General features: G+C 37.6%; 1 protein-coding gene across 18 annotated transcripts in view; it reads right to left on the bottom strand.

Moving 5' to 3' along the window:
- The window catches only part of LOC123976340 (relaxin-3 receptor 1-like), a 47,767-nt gene extending 29,063 nt beyond the window's left edge, over positions 1-18,704 (bottom strand). For 9 of the 18 annotated variants that reach the window (XM_046058419.1, XM_046058418.1, XM_046058428.1 and 6 more), the window contains exons 1-2: positions 18,430-18,704; positions 4,143-4,194 (exon numbers count right to left, since the gene is read on the bottom strand). The gene's annotated coding sequence lies outside the window, so the exon portion shown is untranslated. The remainder of the gene's footprint in view (positions 1-4,142; positions 4,195-18,429) is intronic. The other 9 variants (XM_046058417.1, XM_046058424.1, XM_046058422.1 and 6 more) reach the window with 1 other exon arrangement.
- Between the last annotated feature and the right edge of the window lie 3,212 nt (positions 18,705-21,916).

The raw sequence follows: 21,916 nt of genomic DNA, 5'->3' as shown, positions 1-21,916 counted from the left end.
AATTTTGTTCGGTGTATGTAGAACATGGGGTAGTGGTGCACTTCTGCCTCTTGTGGCCGAAATGAGGATCACAACAACAAACATAAAACAAACCTGTTTTTTTCAAAGGGCAAAAAAAGTAATCATTGGATCTTTTTTTTCACCTGGCAAAAGGTTTTTCCCTACCTGTTTCACAGAGAAAAAAAACAATTTAGGAACTTGATAAGCTTTTTTTTCACCTGTTCCTTACTCCTTAACAGGAGTGAAAACAACGTAGATCAGACTTAGAAAATGGATCTATAGAATTTTTTTTTCTAACTTGCCTCTTAGAGCTCCCGTGGATTTAGCATATGGAACAACAAAATAAGTCACAAAGTCAAAGCAAATCATTTGAATTCTAATATTTCTTTGTGACAGTCGACCCGGAGGAGAAAATAAATACTGAATAAAGGTTGTACTTGCAGCAAATGTTGTCTAGCACATTGACGAGGCATGAGTACTTGTGTGACTGCGCTTATGTGTGTCTGTGTACACACTGGTGCGCCTGTATGTCCTTGTCACAATGTGTTTGTCAGTGGGTCGTGTTATATCTTGGTGCAGTGACAGCATCAGTTAGCTGCCTGAGAGACATCAGAGATCATGTTCGCAGTGCCACCAGCAAGAAGGCTGAGAGTCGGACCCGGCCACAGGGTCTGGGAGTGGATACTGTCAGGCGGCTCGGAGTAAGAGAAATGCAGTGGCATATGTTGTCTGACAGGGAAACGCCTGGCTGTTGTCAAGCGGAGAGGAGAGACAGACTTGTGGCCAATTGGAGTGACAGCTGTCAGGACTGACTGTGTGTGTGTGTGTGTGTGTGTGTGTGTGTGTGTGTGTGTGTGTGTTGGTGTACTGATGTCCTTATGAGAACCAGCCTCAGCTTTGGACCTTGCAAGAGAAGACAGCACTGTAAAGTGATTTTATTTTGGGAGGTGTTCTTTACTTTTTTAACAGGGTGGTTTAAGGGGTTTGATGTCAGGTTTAGGAAATAAGTCAGAATTAGAATTTAGCTTAAATTAGCTAAATGTCAAAGTAAAAGTAAAAAGGCAGTAAGTTATTACTGTAAGATAATTTCTTACATTAAGGAGGCAACAATTTTGTTTGTGTAGTCCAAAATCATACATTTGCCTCAAAGAGCTTTACCATCTGTAGAGCATACGACATACTCAAAAAAAACCAAAAACAACAATTTCGTGTTGTTTTTTTTTTGCTAGTTCTCTCTTCTTCTTGTGAAATGCTGTATAGTTATACCTCCTCAGGCTAAAATGTATCAAAATAAACAATAAAAAAAATCACCCCCAACTCACTCTTCATGAGACATTGCTTTTTAATAGGAAGCCACAAGAAAAGAATGATGGCGATATCAGCCTTCTGGCAGATCTAGAGTACTATATTTAAAGATTGGTATGCGTTTTCTTTAGTTATGCATGAGTTATAGTTGCATATAGTAGAACTATTTTATTTGTTTAAGGTCCTTAAAGTGTATTGCAATGTCAGTTTTAAAGATACTGAGACCCCACTGTGACGGTAATGACTAGACAGCAGGCTACAATACTGAGCGCCGCCTCAGACAGGTGGACACTGGTGATAAGGAGATTTCCCAGCACTAACAGTAGGTGACTGGAAATGTTGTTCCGTATACCTCAGTTGTTGGAGCATAGCATTGCAGTTTCCAGGGTCAAATGTGTGACTCCAACATGCATATTTATTTATTGAGACATTTTTGAAAATACCAAGTTAAGGATAATTACAAGTTTAAGAAGAGGTGATTTTCTCTCCTTACAGTTAGCTTTGTCTACTCTCTTTTTCAAACAGTGTAAGTAATATTAAAAAAACACTTTTAAACGAGTGAATCCTCAATCCAAAACCAAGACTGAGACCTTGGATAAAGTGAATAAGAAGTTTGTCAAGCCATCATTATGAAGTTGCTTTAAACAAGTGAAGATGAAGTGTGGTAGACTAGGTAGAGTGAGACATGCAGGAAGAAGAAGGCAAATCCATCTGATTAACACACAGTAATGTCTTCCTGGTCTGGCTCCCAGCATCAGTGATTTATCAATGCAAAGCTAATAGCATCAATATGAATCTAACTAAAAATCAATATTTCATTACCTAATTGTTAGTGGGAATGAAGAAGGATGATTGTATGAGACAGCGTTTGAGAGCATCTAGAGTTCACAGAGACATCTGGAGGACAAACTCGAACAGCAACTGCACACTCAGTTACAAGACACTTTTTAAGAAGAGGGGGGAAATCGATGTACACTGCTTTAATGTGGTTAAACACCAACAGCAAACAGACAAAATCCAGTGATTTGTTGCATAATGCTACAACCTTACATTTTATCAAACAGACTGCTGCCACAACACCACACGTACGCACACACACTGCAGTCTGAACAATCCAAATACTGATGTTATGGAAAAGGCTCAAAGATATGAAACCCGGACAGGCATCCCAGACCTCCCGCATCCATCACTTACAGGTCGTTACATAGTCTGTTATATCACGCAATTTGGAGACAAAGATGGATAAAATAAATTCAAATTGAATCCCATCAGCTGCTTTGTTGAGTCATTAGATCATAAAGTAACTCCTTTTACTTTTATTGATAATCACTCTCTTACTTCCTTAAACCTTCACAAAAAATGACAGTTAGATATTATGTTGTGTTAAAGCTTAAATCTAACATAAGAATATACTCTTCGTATGTCTCGGATTATTTAAATAACTAGTGAAGCCACTAGTACTGTATGGTTTCCACTGGCCTGCTGGTTTGTACTAATGATTTGCACCCAGGATACAAGATGAACACAGGTTAGACCGTGCCTTTCCAAGAAACAACAGGGCATGAATATATACTTTCATGGGCACTGCAGTTTTAAGCAAAAATTACTAAAAACAGGAGAAAATCCTTTATTGGGTACTATTTGTAGATGCAAATTCATACACATTTGGTGCTCAATTATTTTTTTATATGGATATTCACAGCAGCAGGACAGCGTATGTGGGATTCACTCAAAATAAACTACAGTGGCCATGTTCATGGCGATGAATGAACTTGTCAGCTTGCTTGTGCAACCAGTGGATTCAGGCCTATTTATTGTTGGCTTTGGTTTCCGTGGGGTTTGATAAAAATAAATAAAAAATAAGGACAATAAAGAATATCACCAGACTTCCTTCCTTGAAAGACTGAAAGGTTGTATTGTATCCTTTGTAGCATGGAGCAGGATGCGAGCGGTTTATATGCACTGTAAGTGTGGTATTTCAAAGGCACCATCAGGAGTTTTTTGCCTTTATTTTATGTTTTGCTTTTGGAAAACATATAGAAGTGTCATGACAGTAAAACACAACAAAGGACGCGCTTTAGATTTTATTTAGTAGGGGAAACCCTTTAGCAGCACACTAGATTCTTAAGTGCGTATACATCATGTACATAATATGGTGTATTGTATATATATGGGTGTCCAGAGATTGTTGTTTCTGCCTTCCAGCTCTTTTTTAACATTTTATTTCCCTGTGTCAACATGGGGAAATATAATTTATTATTATTTAACCTGAGGTAATACTTTGGGTTTTACCCCTCAGAGCTATAATTGTTTCTCTTTTATATCTATATATCTATCTATCGTCTTTCAGTTCTAAAGAACACTCTTTGCTTTATCATAAAAGAAGAGCAAATTCAGCAACTTCAGTGAAAACAAAAAAAACCCCATGTATTTATTCATAAGACTGATGGGTTACTTCAAATTCCAGCCCCTTTTCCCCTTTCTACAGATATCATTTATTTTGAGCTAAAGTTATCCACAATGCACTCTATGTATCAGCCAGCTGAAACGATAATCTTAACAGTTGTGTAAAATTTAATTTAAAAATGAAAAACATGATTAATGTTTACAGTATATGATTACTGTAGTTAGACGAAGCACCTAAATATATGATTTGAGCCAACACCATTTCTACAGATCCATATCTATCTTTTTGAAAATAACAAACTATATAAAAGACAGTATAACTACAGTGTGTGGTTATATTCATGTTGTGATGTAAACCTCAGTGCTCTGAGGTGAGCATAAGCTGGTTTGGAAATGAATTTCATCTTGCTCTTGAACTGTGTGTAATTTACCAACTTCCTGCACTTTACTTTTTACGCTTCCTTACGCTTCCTTCAGCAGGTCCTGCAAAAGGTGAGAAAGGAGACCAGTTGTGATACACTCTTAAAGTCAGGGACAACAGATAATTGAGCGAGTGTGACGTTGAAGAAAGCAGAATATGTTTTTTTGTGCTACAGTTTCTAACACATAAACCAAAACTATAAACAGACTCAAACTCAAAGTTAGTTTAATTTAATTTAAACACCATCTATAAGAAGAACATATTTCAACCAAATTTTATTAAAAATGTATTTACTCCTACTTACTTTGAGCTTCTTCTTTGTTTCAAGTAAAAGTGCAAGTTAAGATTGTTGCTATGTTTTTATGGGGTCTCTGTATTTTTATCAAAACTATTCATGCTTTTTGTTCTACTCAACATTCTTGATTATTCTGTGTTTTTTGTTTTTTAAATGACAATTTCAGTGCAGGTTTGTACGGTAGTTCAAGTACTACTGAGTCAGTCTGAAGCTGTATTCTTTAAAAAGATGAAGCCATGCTGACATTCATTCTCCTGACCTGGTATCATGCAAGAAACCCAAAAAATTAAACAGCTGGTCATCGCAATTTGGAGCAATAGCAAAATACAATTTCAGTGATTGCATCTTTGTTGAGTTTCATTAATTAGTCAGTCAAACCGCGCAGGAGTCTGTTGCCTCTTACACTGCTGGAAAAACAAGGTTTCTATTTAAACAGGCATGGACCTGCAGATATTATCCAGCTTCCTCTAGCACTTCTTTATTTCAGACAACATTTGCAACCGAACACAGATGTATTGTTATACATCGTATGGCTCTTAAAGGAACAAAAGGGAAGCAATAGCAACTGTCGCAAATTAAAGAGTAACTTGACTATTGGTATAAATATGAGAGACGCTATCTGCATTATCCAAGACCTTGAAGGTATCACAGTCATATACTGCAGTTATTAAAAAGACAGAGGATTTTATCTCAATGGTGCCAAAATAAATCTCTCAGGTAAAGGTATTATTTGTTATATCAAAGATCTCACCACATGCTGACACTTGTTAATGCTTTTGTAATTTATGAAATGGTTATTTACAAGCTTTGAATCTGTAGCACAGAGAGGAAAGAGGGGGTTTGGTTTAATTGGTGTGGAGCAAAGTACATGACAAGGCCCAGGAACTGGAGAGAAGCCAGATCCCTCCACTGTCGGGCACTAATAACACATCACAGTGACAGAGATGCGCCTCCTCTCTACCTTGCTGTATCGATCTCCCATCTCGCTGTTAATAGTGCTGTTAAACACCAGCTCTTGGCTCTTTACTGTGTCCAAGCCCACTTAACAATAATACTCCCCCTCCTCGCTCACCTCTTAAAATGCCTGAGAGGTAGCAAGACAGCCATGGGCAAAATGTAAGGTAATAGGTTCACATTTGGGAGTCCTTAAAACGTGTCTTAATTAGTATAAAGCAAAAATGTTTTGCACATATTGATTTAGCTTGGAGGACAATCTGCTCTTGTTTAATTTATCTGCGTGATACAACATGGAGGGAAGCAGAATCATTCAGGTGCACTTTTGACAGGATGTTCAGTTGTGTTTTTGACTATTGCAAATATGTCTCACTTATATGACATGCAGCAAGACTACATGGTAATGATGTTCATTTCTTCCCTTCTAATGTCTATTTTCTCCCCTCAAAATCATTACAACAGCAACAATATCAAGTGGAATCATTACTGTTGGAAATTACAGTTTGTCACAGCATTTTCTGAACTTATATAATATGCTACAATGACTCTTGTTTGAGAACAACTAGCTAAAAAAAGACAGCAGAGATTTAAAGAACAAAGGGGACCAATTCCTTACAGTGAGATTAAAAATTATCAATGACATGAGCATAAAATATACCCAACGTATTTTAAATTAACAGATTTAGGCAGTAAATAGAGCATTAGGTAATTGCCGATGTGGGAAGAGATGGACAAGTAAGGCAAACAATTGCCCATGTAGCAGATGTCCAGAGGGAGTCCAAGTCTTTAGTCAAGGATTTGTGTTTTATTAGTTGAACGATATAAAACATGACAAAATGCCTACTCAAAGAGAATCATAGATTCTCAACCCTTCCCACGGGGACTTCTATATAGGGCAAGAGCTCCTCAAGCTCTCTCTCTGTCTCTCTCTCTCTCTCTCCTGGGTGGTGTGAAGGCATTGTCAGAAACACGCTCTAAAACCTCCCCCATCGACAAACAACCACCATGAGCATTTGTAACAACATGGTAGCAACATTTTCCTCCATCACAGAAAACAAACTCAAGTCCGTACATTTTGTATTATTTGAGAAAATATACATTTTGTGAAACTTGGTCTATCTTTTGTGGTGGTTATATAAGTTTGACATAATCAAAAATATGTAACTCCGATTTTAAACTCACTTTAGCTGAACTATAATTAACCCAAATTTTAGTTTAAAGCTCTTCTTTGTGGTACAACCCAACAAAGATGAGGCAAATTCAGGGTAAAGTAATTTGTCACAATTTGCCAACCTTTTGTCACAAATCCACACTGCAGAAAAAACAAACTCTGCATGTGTCTGCCTTGAGCGTGCTGAGATTAGAAAGACAAAAATGGATACATTCTTACAGGGGGGTGTACGTGTATTTGTGCTTTGAAACTTTTTTGATAGTGCGTGAGCGTAGCTCCTTTTGAGCAGAAAAATAACAACATTTGAGAAACTAAACAGGAGCATAAATGTGATGTTTGTTGTTTTTGATTTCACTGATGCCTCAGGATGGAATTTCTAGCTTTGGTGGTGAGGCTTTGAAGAGAGCTTTCTTAAAAGGTGTGCAGTGTTTTTCTTGCCTCAAAACAGCATTTGATTTTTATTTATCCTGCTAATGTCACGAATCAGGCGCACACACAAAATACACACACGCTCACAGACATCCTTAGATCAGAGAAATGTTAAGTCAGAATATACAGTACCACTGGGCCAGGCTATAAGATTAAAAGCATTTATACATGAACCTGAAGGAGAGCTCTTTGGTCTTTTCCAAACAACTTTACATTGTTTCATATTTACATATTGTTCTTTGTCAGAACATTACATTTAAAAAATGGGTACACTGAGGCAACCTGGTGGCCTAGAGCTGAGGCAGGGATCATGAACCACTAGATCTCCAGTTTGAGTCCTTTGGGACCTTTGTTGCATGTCATCAACATAATTCCTCTTCCCTCGTTTCCTGTTACCATCTCATCCTTCGGTTACAGAATAAAGGCACTTACTTGTGTTTAAAGGAGCTTTAAACCACATTTCACATGTCCTTGCTTGACAATTAAAATGTTTTTAAGGATTTAAACTAACTGATAAACTAACACATTTTGTGATAGGGATGTTCACATGTACGAATGACTCTTGAAACTGAACTGACTGCACTGAATCATCATTACTGTCTTAATCAGCAACTTTCAACATTGGAGCGCCTCACTGGAGACACAGAACAATGTTTTCAGCTCTGATTACTTTTTGGTTTCAAGTAAGGCTGGACAGTAAAACAATAACAGCAATTATTGCCATAAAGAAGAGTTTAAGCCACAATCGATATCGAAAGATATGAATGAATTTTGGCCATATTGCCCAGCCCTAGTTTGAAGCTTATGGAAAGTCAGGGAAAGCCACACAAACAATCATAATATGTTATTAAACGTATAAGTGATGCTTGTATAGACCTAGTTTTGTAGTGAACTGAATGTAACAGTTGTAACCAGCAATAGATTGAACATACTGAACACAGCTGGAATCCGTGCCGAACGTCAGGCAGTTTGAACAGTGATGCGTTCAATTACTGACGTAAGAAGTGAAGTGCATTTGAACTGAGATTGGATGCTTAGCTTAGAGATAAAAAAAGGGACTACAAATCTTTGAACTGAACAAAGCGATTAGAATCAGCAGAGTGATCTTTTCCACCTCTTGGTGTTTTAGAAAAACAACATGGAAACATTTGGCTTGTGGTTAACCTGCAGCATGTCCATCAAACAGCTAAGCAATGAATTATGTTGAAAAGTGCCTGCTGGCATCACATGTTACACAATTGGTTATAAAAATCTATGTTTATTTGTTAACTTTTTCTCGAAATGGCACAAAACTGTATTCACTGTACATTTCCTGCAAATATGTCCTTTTGACCTTGCAGTGAAATGCTACTGAACACGAGGTACAGCACAATAAACAAACATTTCTCCCCTGATATGCGTTATTCATCACTGCGGTGAGTTCTGGCTGTAAAACTCAGGTGCTCTGACTGTGTTCATGTAGTGTTACCAAATGATTCATAAACTCTGCTGAGTCTGCACTTTGCCTGAATGTGGACATTTTTCTCCTGAAATGTTCACCATAATAGCTCCGTTCTGAATTACAGCATTGCTGAAGGTGGCAATCATGTTGCAAAATTAGTCATCTTAATTTGAGAAAAGAGCTTCATCCCCACACTTCTTTATGAAATTTAGTTGCTCTCTAACTAAAAGAGACCCTGCACACTGTATTTCTATCAATACCAAAACTGTTGCAGCTGTAGATTGTCTTTGTTTCTTTATCGACTCAATTGAGATGATTAAACTGAGAGATGAAAAATAAAGTGTCATGTTTTTCATATCAGTGTTCCTGCAGGTCGCTTCATCTGAAAGGCCATTCACATATGATCATTATTATGTTCAACTTGATGAGAAGGTGACTATGATTTGCTTGCAATAAAAAAACGAAGGGTGTGAAAACGTGAAAAATAATAAGCCTACAAGCACTTGACTGAGTGAGACAGCTGATCAGAAAGAGAAAGTTTCATAAAATTAGATAAAATCAGATGAAGATTAAATAAATACTGAATGCTAAGTAGTAGTTTCAGATTAATATTGATCTACTGTCAGGCATGTAATAAGTAACTGTTTTGCAGATGTAGCCATCTTTATCACCAATTAATAATCAGTATCCTCTCAGAGCAGAGATGTATGGATCGGTCATCATTATAAAGATGTTCATTTTTGCCGGTTGGCATGATTTTACAGCCTGTGTCTATTTTGCACAGAAAACAGAAGAAGAAGAAAACAGCTTTGGACTCTTCTACAGATGGAAGATTGTAAAGTTATTCTAAACAAATACATGATGAATAGGAAAACCAATAAACTTGTAAAAGCATTTGCAGTAAATTATATATATCATCTGAGTCATGCAGCTGACAAGTCAAGGATTGACGTTGAATAGTCAAAGACTATTACTGCCATCTACCCTGTGTGTTCTGCTGTTGTTTGCTGTCTTGCATGTCTCATGATTCAAAGCACGCTCAATCTACTTCAGCCTCATCTCCCACGACCCATAATGCTTTTATTTATTTACTGGTACTTCAAGCTCAATATAGAATAGATATGATGGGGTTGTTTTTATTTCAGTGTTTTCCATTTCCCCAGCAGCAGGATCCTACTATATGTCATGGCGCTTTAATAAAAAAAATAAAGTTTTTATTTTAGTGAGTAGTTTGTGAACAAAAAGAATTTCTGACTTTTGATACATCCAACTCAAAATCGTGCAACAGTAAATACAAAGAACAACAGGATCAGGACGTTGTTTTTTAAACTAGTTTTTTACATTTGCCTAATCATGTTTTTTCATATGTGGTGAAAATGCAAACAGGAATTTGCAAAAGGGACTTTTGGTTGCTAGTTTAATTCCTGAGTTTGGTTCCACTGGTTCCATAGTTCCTTGTACTTTATGGTCAAAAAGGGTTCTAACTTTGTTTTAAAACAAACTACAAGCATTTCAGGTCACTCCCTGAATCTACTTGCAGCTGTTCCCCACATAACAGTATTTAGCATCAAGATTTACCACAAATTTACTCAACTCATTGTAGCTCTATCAATCTGTCCACCTTTTCGCTTAAAGCTTAAAAAAGTTAAAACTATGTTTCCTTGTTTATGTTTGCTGTAGACCGAATAAGGGAAACCACTGGTGGCAGCTACTGAGACTCTTTAAATCAGTCTTTTTTTTTCAAAATGATGTGTCCCAGTCATTTTATAGGAAAGTATAATATTGCGAGGAAGCCAGGAGTGATCATGCTAGCTATGTTCTCCAAATAAAAATCAATCTGGCATATTGCACTAAAATGGCAGGTTTGCGACCAGGAAGAAGGATTTATTATGTGTCCAGATCACTGTGCAAAACTATACCATTGGTTCTTCGCTGGCATGTGTTAAGTTGCATGTTTAAGTTGTTTTTCAAAGTTGTTGTATGAAGCCTGTGAACTACACAAGAATAACTCCATGGCTTTCTTACCACTCACAAGCTCCCCCATCTGTTGTGTATGTCATTAAACAAACATGGCTGGTGAGAATACTGCCATTTGCTTTCAATGCTGTATTAGAAAGCATCTTGACAATCTTTATACAGACACCATATTGAATTTAGGGTGGATTGTTCTTCAGGTCTCATTCAAGAATCTAGCCTGTCCCAGACACTTGACCAGGAGGAGGCAAGTATCGCTAAATGTTGTTGCAGTTTCTGCTGGTCACCAACAGAGGTTGATAAAAGTCATGGATGACCTCATGTCCTGTGGAGCAAATAGTGATACAGTGCTGAACATATTAAGGTAATGTGATAGTTACAGTCTGTTGTATGTCCTGCGCTGGTTCAAGCTCTCTCCAGCTCTACTTCTATTGTCTCCTGTTTTAATTGCTTTACTGCCCCCTGAATACCCTACTCTCTTTTCTGCTTCTCTGTCCTCTCTCCCCCTTCCTTTTTTCCTTAGCCCTCATACACACACAAACACACAGACACAGACGTACATTTCCTCTGGCCCCGAGTCAGGCAGGGCAGCTGCAAAAGGCCTCACCAATGCAGGCTGACGAGAAGTGACAGCTCTCTGTATCACTCCCTGGCACTGACAACTGACAGATGGATACCACTCACACACACTGCAGGGGGAGGGCGAGAGAGAGGGAGAGAATCAGAGGTCGAGGAAGAGGAAAGCGCCAAGGAGGAGGATTCTCCAACATTATTCTCTTTTCATGGGGCTGTTGTGTGATTGGGTTGTGGATAGAATAACAAGCTTGTGTCATGCCAACCTTGAGCTCTTTTCTCTTCCCAGACACACACACAAACAAACACACACTCACATATACACAGTAAAGAATACTAGAAAAGAATTCTAGTTATATTTATTAATGATCATTAAGTGTTCAGAGTTTTGAACCAGGTGATTTAAAAGTAAATGAACGTGATGAGTGCATTACTCACTGTGGGTGATTAGTCAAGCTATTCATTGTTCTACAGTAAGGTATGAAAATCAAACTGTTCCTCAGTATTTATTTCTTTAGGACAAGCTTATGTATGTTCAGCAACACTCTGTTTTCTTGATCACTCATATGCCAGATGTTTTAACATGTTGTCACTGATGTGAATACGTAGCTTGATTGACGCCAACACGTTCAACGTGTGAATGTGGATATATTTACAGATCTCTCAGTTCTGACACATTGGAGAAACTACATGGATCCATCAAAGTCTATTTTCCTTTTAACAACAATATCAAATTGCATAGCTGTTGATCTTTGACACATGAGAGGCCAAACATGCTGTTTTGATGTTCTTGCTTGCTTTCATATGGTCTCGATAATGATGTTTAATTAATAAAAAGATCCCAATGACCATGGAGAATAGGATAAAATAGAATAGTGCCCCTTATCTGCAGGAATTTAAGATGTTGTATAGCCGAATAAACTTGTTTTTTCAATGTCTATGAATGATTTCTTTATTTTTATATTTCAGTTCCAATTGTTTAATATTTTACATTTTCAATGTACTGTTGTAGCCTGTTGGGGAGGGAGGAAGGAATGGTTGGTGAAATAGTGTGTGCACTATATCAAATTATTTTTCTTATCTTTATCATATGTTGGGATACTTTTATAAATAGCTTGGACAGTTCAATAAAGAATTATTTTTTTAAATACTGTTTGATGAGAGTAAAAAAGGCCAATAGGCACATTTACAGTTGGCTGTAGCTCTTCCTACTCTGCTTTTGTTTGACAATCTGGCAATAATTCAAAATCAAGTTAGGATAATTGACGAGATGTATTATACACCATGTCTGTATCACCATGTATCAAAATTCAGAGTTTAAGCCCAGTAGTACCAAACTTTAGCTGGCATATTTTACAAGTTGTGCAGAAACTGATCAATATAAACAGCAGATCTACACAACCTTCTATGCTGTAGATCTCTCACTGCACTTTGAACAAAAGTACAAGAAAAATATTAAAGTTTTGATAAATAAGAGTCAAATGCATAAAACTACAGAAATTTTACATAACACATCTGATTGTTATAAATTATACTACAAATGAACATTAAAGTAAATAGTGTATTGTGGGGGCCAGCAAAACAGAAACTATAAAAAAAAATACCTATATACTAATATTGCTACTTCTACTACTACTAATAATCAAGGACGTATATCATCTCTCACATCATTGCTATAATAATGACAAACAGGGCTCTCCTACATAGGGAAATAATTATTAGGGGTGGGGGAAAAAATTGACACAGCATAGTATCATGATATTTGCCATGGCAATACTGTATCGATACATGGATGCCAAGTATTGATATTTTATTTTATAAATTGCAAATGGGAGTTTTAACTTTTTGGTACTAGAATAATAAAATCTATTGCTTTTTTAGTCCACTAGAAAACTTAACAGGACCATATAGAGGACAGAAAAAGTGATATGAACAAACTCTTTTTAGATAAACAGATGTTGACAAAGCTTGACTTTAGGGACCTATTTGGAAGTTGGAAAAAGGTAATAAATTGCAATATATCTCAATATATTTAAAATCGCAATAAAATCGAATCGCAACATAAATATCATGATAATATCATATCGTGGGGCCTCTGGTGATTCCCACCGCTAATAATTATGTGTATATTTTTTGTCATGCAATAGTTATTACCTTACATATAATCTGCCACAGTGACTACTTTCTACAATGTAGCATATTCACATCTAGTTTATCCCTTTAACAGCACTGTTAATTCTAGCCAAAGCTTTACATGATCCTTCTGGTTTAATCATTTCTGACACACCGACTGTAACTAGAGACAAGCACCTCGCAGATATATTTAGAATATGTTAAACACTATAGTTTTGTGGCTAATTTTGCAACGGGTAGCATTAGCTGCTGTAAGTGATTGTTAGAGATTATTTAGAAGTAATAAATTAGAGAGAAATAAGAGGACCATTCCCTAGAAGTGCCGCACTGTTTCAAAAATAAATCTACAATCACGTCTGTCAGTGTAACGATAGCCTCCACCACTCACCTACATTAAACATCCTGCTGTGACCCGGGAGATTGCAGTGAAAAACGGGAGGGTTAGCAAGTCTGGTATGAATGTTTTCAGGAGAGGAGAAGTGATGAAGGCTGTTTTTATTATTATTTAAGTCATGTAATTAACTTGACAAATGAACAACTCACAAGACTGTGGTCAGCTGATGTTTTGTTCTGTGGTGCTGAAGTGTTTTGAACAGAGGAGCTGCAGCGCGCCCTCTGGTGGGCAAACTATGCAACACTCATGACATGAGGGAAAGATCTTTTTTAATAATCACATATCGGCTGTTATGAATGCTGATGCAGATATATTTGAAAGTAGCTTATATCAGCCGATAATATCTGCAAAACGATAAATCGGTCGGGCTCCAATACATTCTGCTATGGATTCTGGGAGGGACAATTTTCTCACATTTTATGCACTAAGCGATGTCAGATTAGTCGATAATGAAAACAATCATTAGTTGCAGCCCTGGTTTGGCGTGCTATTATTTTGCCAGTCACACCTACAGGAAGTAGACACAATGTTGGGAACACCTGATAACATGATCACCAAGACTATGGGTCACCCTTTGCTGTGAAAGCAGCTAAAATCTTCCTTCTCTTTCTGTCACATCAATCTTGAGCTGGTGAGATGTTGGGTTGCTGCTCTTCAGGAAGAACAGAAAGGCCTCTAGTATCCTGAGGAATGAGGGAGGTAGAAGTCTACTCTGCACTTCAGTGCATCTTTGCGGTTTTTGGAATTCTGTGAAAACTTAGAAACACTTAGAAAATGTTGATAATCAAGTAATAAGCAATTTGCGGTAATTACTGTATGCCTTGGACTGGTATATTAAGTTCCAGTCATTTAATACGTTGGAAAGTTTAAAGTAGAATTTAAAGTAGAATATGCGTGACATAAATTGTGCTGCAGGTACTTGGTAAGAATGTAGAAAAAAACTGAATATGGCATGAACATTGCTGGGAAAAAAAGAAAAAATAAAGTTGTTTTTCACAGCTTGTAGGGAAAAAAATCCATCAGGTGCTTGCAGATTCGAGCTTATTACCCGAGTCAGGAAAACAAATCTATTTTCACATCAGTTGTTTGGTTTGTTCATATTCACATGAGAATCAGTAGCCAGGTGGTGACTGTGGCGGTGACTGACTCAACTGTGCAGAAAAGTGGAGAGTGAGAAATAGGGAAGATGAAAGGAAATATTGTGGCAGTAAAGGAAATCCCAGGGGAACGACGCTAAGCAGACACAAATCAAAATGGACACTGCGACTGCACATGACAACAGCAGACACTTGTGCTATTACCTCAAAGCTCTTGTATCTTCTCTTAACTGTAAAACCTACCTAAAAATACACCGAACAACAGATCATTAAATTAAAAGCCTCCTCTCAAATCCGTCACTGTGACTGCGGTAAACCTCCTTCCACAAATCAAATTTTACACTTAAATGTACAGTTAAGAGCCACACGGGGGAGAAGTTGGCGTTCAAGTGCAACATGCTCAGATTTGATTTTAAGTTGGCATACACTAAGCATCCACAGTGAGTCTGATTGAACTAATAAGCTCATGCCTGAAACCTTAAATGACACTCTAAAATAGCAGCGGTGTCAAATCTCAAATGGGCGATGCCACACCAAGGCGATGATGACACGAGTATTGTGTATAGGAGGTGAAGAGTATGGTAATGTTGTCAGTGCACCCCCGAGGCCTCAGTGCCATCATACAGAAAAACAAGAACCCCGGCAATACGCTGTCTCGTTACTGGCTGGCACATATTCTGTCAGTCTTCCTAATGCCAGACTGCTGCTGTGATTACTTCCTCTCCACTTCCTGCATCCCTCACAGACTGCTTGACCTTTTGTAATTACGTAAAATTATATTTATTTCGCTCTTTCTGGAGGGTATATCTCCCAAACATGAAAACTTGTGATCATGATAGCTCGAGTCTCATGTGATCGCCATAACTTCAGTCTCTCATGAGCATGATTGCTAGTGTGTTGATAGCTAAAGGCAGCTCGTTTTCTTGGAGAGGATGAAGTCTGACGAGTTTGATTCTCAGCCAGGAGGAGTGGATATTTAATATGTAGTCAGATTGCCACTTTTGTTTTTGCTCTTGGATCAATGGTTAAATTGTGTTCCTATGTGTATTATTTGTTTGGACATTTCTGCTACAATAGAAAGCAGAGAATAGCATGAAGGACAGCAAAGAAATGCTACAACAACATAAGCTGGAATTGAAATAACAATAATGTGAACACACGGCTACACTGCAACAGCGGCTAATGAGAAACAATGTGCACCAATCCAACTGATACCAAAGCTCTCTTTTTCCCAAATTTAAAATGGATTACATTATACACTAAGACAGTCTATTGTTCTAGACAGCATTGTTAGAATACATTTATTGAAAAATACATGATTTGTAAATGCTTTTGAAAGAATACAAATTTAACCAAAAAAGCTAAACAATACAACTGCTCCATTTTATTCATTTTTTACTCCAGTTGCTAATGGTTTGCGACCAATCAGATGTAAGTCATTGTTATGAAACTTTCTCCTTTTTTAAGCTTGTTAAACATGTAATAAAATATAAAATACACACATACATATACAGTCCTTTGAATAAGTTAGCCTAGGGGTTCACATACTTTCTCCACCCTGCACTGTAAAAGTTTATACGGTGTGTTCAATAAAAACATGAAAACATATAATTGTTTGTGTGAGGTTAGTTTAAGCAGCTTGTGTTTGTCTATTGATGTGATTCATTTTACGACCAATTTATGCAGAAATCCTGGTAATTCCAAAGGGTTCACATACTTTTTCCTTCAACTGTATAGGGGCCAGTACATTATGAATATGGCCTATATCATAAAACTACATTGGTAGTGTCAGCTGTAGCTTTACAATTTTACTAGTCAGTGGCTCGCCATGACGAAACAAATGTAACTGAAACACTGAATTTTATAACACTGATGATACAGATTCAGCGACCATAACGGTGCATCCCGACCTCTGTGGATACTAATCCACATTTAATTAATGAACTCAATGGAGGAGATGATATTCAACATACAGAAAACTCCAGCTACTTCATTTCGTCTCCACAAACGTTTTTTTCATTATCTGCTGTAATACAGTGAAATCTGTGCGTTTTCCCTCCCATGCATTCACTCACACAGAAGAAATCTGCCATGAAACTTAATCACAAAAGGTCATGTTGGCGAGTGAGGAACAGATTTAATTAGCATAGTATTAGATATGGAAAATGATTTCTGTCAAATCAAACTGTAGTACAATTATAATATGTTAATTACTTATTTCATTAAGGAAGTTGATTGCAGTTCACAGATGAAATCATGCGGGCAGAGACACCTGGAAAGAGGTGATGAAGCTTGAAACCCAGCTCTCTCTCTGACTCCTCTCGTTTCCTCCCTGCGTTCCACGTCATCGTTTCTCATCTATTCTCGCTTTGGCTTTTCACGTACGCATTAATTGCCTGAACGTGCCACACAAAAATGCTTCAAAGGGCACATTTGTTCATCAAAGGGAAGATGTGAGATCATATGACCTACCCACAATGCTCCTCAAGGGAGCTGGGGAGCAGAATCAGTGTGTAAGGCAGCCAATGAAAATGTGGAGCAAAACACTGATTTTTCTTTGAGGAGGCTGGATAAACAAGATCAAATTTTACAATTAGTGTTATAATAACATGAGATTGTTTGTAATAGAAGAAAATATGATTTGTAGTTGCGTTCATTGTCTCGTGTTGAGAGTAAATGAAGTAAATGAAGTTTAAAGCCATGTTTTTGTGATGTTTAATCTTGGGGTATGACCAGAAATTCATCATCTCGTGTGACAACATTTAAACAGTTAACAGGCAGCTGCCAACTGCTTTTGTTTGCAAAAGACTGATGAAAAATGAATCAGACTGAAAATTTGAGGATTGTTTAACACGTCATTGTTTGTTTACTCGGGCAACACTTATAAATTTCAGTTTTCATGAGTAGTTCTCTGTGGTTAGAGAGCATAAGATTAATTAAACTGGCCAGTAGAGATCTGTATGTATTACGTGAATACAAATTATGATATAACTCACCAAGAATGCAGTAAGTTCAGCACAGCAGAGACTGACCATAATAAAGCATTGTACACCACCATTAAATACAGAGCTCAACACCAACTATTATCCATCTAGCCGCCTTGTGGCTATTTCCAAACAAAGCACCTCCAACCATTGAGGGGAATATACGGTCTAGTACCTGAGATGTGTGCAGCACATAATTATGAACTTAATAAACAAAATAAATAAGCAGCAGATGACCACAAGACCATGGATATATTTTAAGCTTAAGACTGGAAATGAGCAGCACCAAGCATATCGTAGGTCATGAGCTCATCCGTTAGATGTGGCTATGATATGAAGAATAATAAAGCTAAGTGACATGTAACCCATGCCATGAATTTAAATGTTTATGTAATGCTTCACTGAACATGAGGTGAAGAAAATATATAAAATCCCGGTTGGTAGAAAGGGAGTCTCAGGAAACCAATTTTACATGAAAAAACGCCGCAAAACAGTATTCATATTTAATCTAAATGTGAGTTTTCATTTTCACCACAACAAATCAAGAGCATGAAGGCAACCTAATGCAGGTGCCAAACAACAACCACAGGAAAACAACCTTAGTCACCAAGGAAAGAATTAATACCAAAGCAAATATTGCTTAGTCCTATTGCACACAGACAGCAGCAGCATGAGAGCAGAAAAAAATCAGAGAGCAGATGCCATGATATCACAATCAGATGTTCTGGAGAGCACATGGGCAGGTCAGCAGCTTCATATCCTCAAGTTAACTGCTTACAAACACCAACTGAACAGAGCCAAGAGAACAGCTCACAATATGCATGTTAGGACAGGCTGCCAGCACACACTTACCTTGATGAAGGGAAGCATGAAAGTAAATCCCATGGGATGATCTGATGTGATCATGAGGCTTGGGAAAACTCCACTTCTGGTTTGAAGAGGCCTTTAGCTGATTTCAGAAGCAGAAGCAAAGGGGAACGTTTTTTTTCCGCAAAGCTATTCTGAAGTGACATGATCACATCGTTTGCAGGCAAGATTCATTTAGAGCTGCTAAACAGAAGCAGCAAGATGCAACAAGAGTATGCAGCAGTTTCACGTCAGATTTAGCACACAGGTAGTCCCGCAGGTGAACGGCATGGCAAAGTAGTGGGCGGGGCTTGCCCGGTTTAAAATGACCGCCTTCAGCAGAGGGTGCGCTGGATTTACTGCATGTTGCAGCCAGTACTCTCAAGGTGCAGTTTTTTTTAGCATAATGTAAAGATCTGTCTGTTAATGACGATAAAAATGTATAGAATGTGAGTCTATGTGTTTATGTTTCACAGTTTGCTTCCTGTTGCTCGGCTTGTGTGATATCTTGGGGTTGAATGTACTGTAGCCTACACTCGTCTTTCTCACCTGCACCTCTGGAGTCTTTCACTGGAGCTGCTGAGCTCGGTAATGTCAGGGTGGGGGTAAAAAAAAACAATGTAGGTGTGATGTTGGATGAGCAGAATAAAGATGGTTCACATAACCATAAAGTTGTTATGGCTTGAGTGAACAATCAGAGATTAGTTGACAAAACAGTCTCACCTCAAGGTCCATTCAGTAGCTGTTCTGGCGCTTTCATACCATATCACATCAGCAGATTGAGTTGCCTAGATGTCCTTACAATTTCAATTTTTTAAGTCGTCTTGTCCATGTTGGTTTCAAAGTTGAGCTTCAGAAATTAATTCTTGACCTTAGAAACAAGAGATGACAAAACAATACTCCTCATGATCTATTTAGTATACTTGATGTGAGCGTTCGATCCTATAACTTCCTATTTATTACTGTATTTTGAGTGTCTGAATTCTGAGTGAAATCTGTGCGCTATAGTATAGAGTGCGCTCAAAACAGTAGTATCCATGCATGCACGTTTTTTTCTGATCCCACAATGCAATGCTTCTACATCAGCAGATGGAGTTGCCTGTAGTGTAAATGTTCAAATTTCCATTTTCTCAGCACTTTAAGGATCTCTCGTCCATGTTGGCTTTAAAGTTGATCTTCAAATTTTACTCTGACCTTTAACAGCAGTTGATAAAATAATCTCACCACAAGGTCCATTTAGTGGGAGCTTTCAGTCAGAGTAGAGTTTCTCCCACTGCAGTGTGATGATGTGGTAATGCACACTGTAACAGTACGGGCTGGTGAGGACACTCAGGGATGCTCAGTTGCATTTGCCTTGCAGTACGTACGTATGCTGCTTATTATATCTCTGTGGAGAAGTCCATCAGTGCTTGAAGATTTGTAAACTACATTTACACGCCACCAACTTTTGAGCTATAAATCATTCTACAAAGCCTTCATATTTTTCCAAATTGGATACATTTCTGGCATAATTTATTATCTAATCAGTGGCCAGAAAAGTTTAAGCTGATCTGAAACCTCTTTGCCTGATTGAAAGACTGACACGTCTTGTGTGAGTTACTGAAAGGCTGAAATACTCTGCGATGATGGCAATGCTAAATGACACTTGCCTCTGACAAGTGGCAAAATGGAGAGGATTAGCATGAGCCAATGAGCTACAGAATGAATATATGTTCAAACCTCATTTGAAGTGGCATCTGTGACATTGCCATGCCAATTTAGAGAGAATTCAATCTGCTGGCATCAACTCTCTAAAACTGTGATTGGACTTGTGAAGAGACCAATTTGTTTCCAAATGTGTGTAGTCAGGGCTCTTTGTGATTATGATACGATATCTGTATTTATTCTTGCTTCAGCTGTATTCTCAACTCCATCAGCACTCAAATTAGCCTTTCTTATCAAGTATTTGAGGGAAGATTAGAACATAATACAGTCTATCATTTTGAGAGGCAGGGTTAATGTTGGCTAGGATGTTTGAGAGGTTATCAGCTGTCAGTACAAATTGCTAGAAAGTTGATGAAGTCTCTGTTTCATTTGTGACCAGCAGTTAATCCAGTGTACCAGATTTGTATTCTGGGATGAATTATTTTTGATGAGTCTGCTATCCCTTTTTTGTCATTTTCATGCATGTGTATGCAGTCCGTGAATGTAGATGTCACCATCAGGGTTTTGCCATTTTTTCCTCAATGCTGCTTCATTCAAATTTTGTTCTAAAAATATACAGTAAATGCATCTTGTACAAATATGACGGTGCCTTTTTTTCTCACAATGCTGCCATATTTCATAGTAGTTTTGTTCCAAATATACCAAATATACTATAAGAGATTCAATCCGTTACGCCAGATTATTAATTTTACTGATAATCAGCAGGACAAAGACAGTCCAGACCGGTTTCAGAAAGATGGCTCTTCATGGTAAAACTATGCATTTTAATACCAACAAACTTTAGAAAACATCATATAAAATGCTAAGTTGTTGCAGAAATAAATCTGTTTCACAGTCAACAGCAGAGAAGGCAACTTCAGCACTTCATCCCTAATTGTGAAGACAGGGTTTATAGTGGAGATCATACAAAACAGCACTACACAGTAACATCATTGATTATTATTGAAAATTTCCACCAAAAAGAGTCTTCATGTCTGCAGTGATTTTGACAATTTTAACTTCTTGTAAGGAGGGTATCTGAAAAGGCATGCTGCTTAAAGAAACAGTGACAACTAGTGGATTTTTTTAGCACAGCATACCTACACCGAATGGTAGAGATGGCTTAAACAGGTTGAATTAAGTTCAGTACAATTACATTTAGAGATACAGTGACTTAAAATGTGGTCTTCCAAATGGCTGAGAGGACGTTAAAGGGTTAAAGGAATAATTTGACATTTTGGGAAACACATTTATTTGTTATAAGTTAGATTAGAAGATTGATACCTCTCTCATGTCTGTACAGTAAATATGAAGCTACAGCTGGCTAATTTAGCATAGACTGGAAACAAAGGGAAACAGCTGTCTCTGTGTGGCAAAATTTGCCTTCTTCACCTCTAAAGTTCACTAATAAACATGTTATATCTTGTTTGTTTAACCTTAACAAACACAAAGTATAAAAACAACAAGTTGTGGTTTTGTGGATGATTAAGTGTTGAAATTTTACTTGGATGGGAGAACTTGCCAGGCAACCAGCGGAGACTCCAGGAAGTTAATGCACACCTGACAGAGCCAGGCTACATGTTTCCTCTTCAGTATTCTTGCTAAGCTAAACCAACCGTCTGCTGGCTGTAGCTTCATATTTACTGTACAACATGAAAATGGTACCTTCTCATCAATCTCCCAGCAAGGAAGCAGAAGACTGTACTGTATGTCCCAAAATGTTTAACTATTTCATCAACAAATGTGCCTTTATGTTGGCTTGTAAAGGCATCTCACAAAAAGATGATAACGAAAAACTGAACTTCGATTC

The sequence above is a fragment of the Micropterus dolomieu genome, linkage group LG09, assembly GCF_021292245.1.
Source record: "Micropterus dolomieu isolate WLL.071019.BEF.003 ecotype Adirondacks linkage group LG09, ASM2129224v1, whole genome shotgun sequence".
In the NCBI taxonomy this organism is placed as follows: domain Eukaryota; kingdom Metazoa; phylum Chordata; class Actinopteri; order Centrarchiformes; family Centrarchidae; genus Micropterus; species Micropterus dolomieu.
The sequence above is the reverse complement of the archived record's forward strand: the minus strand, read 5'-3'. Positions and strand labels throughout refer to the sequence as shown.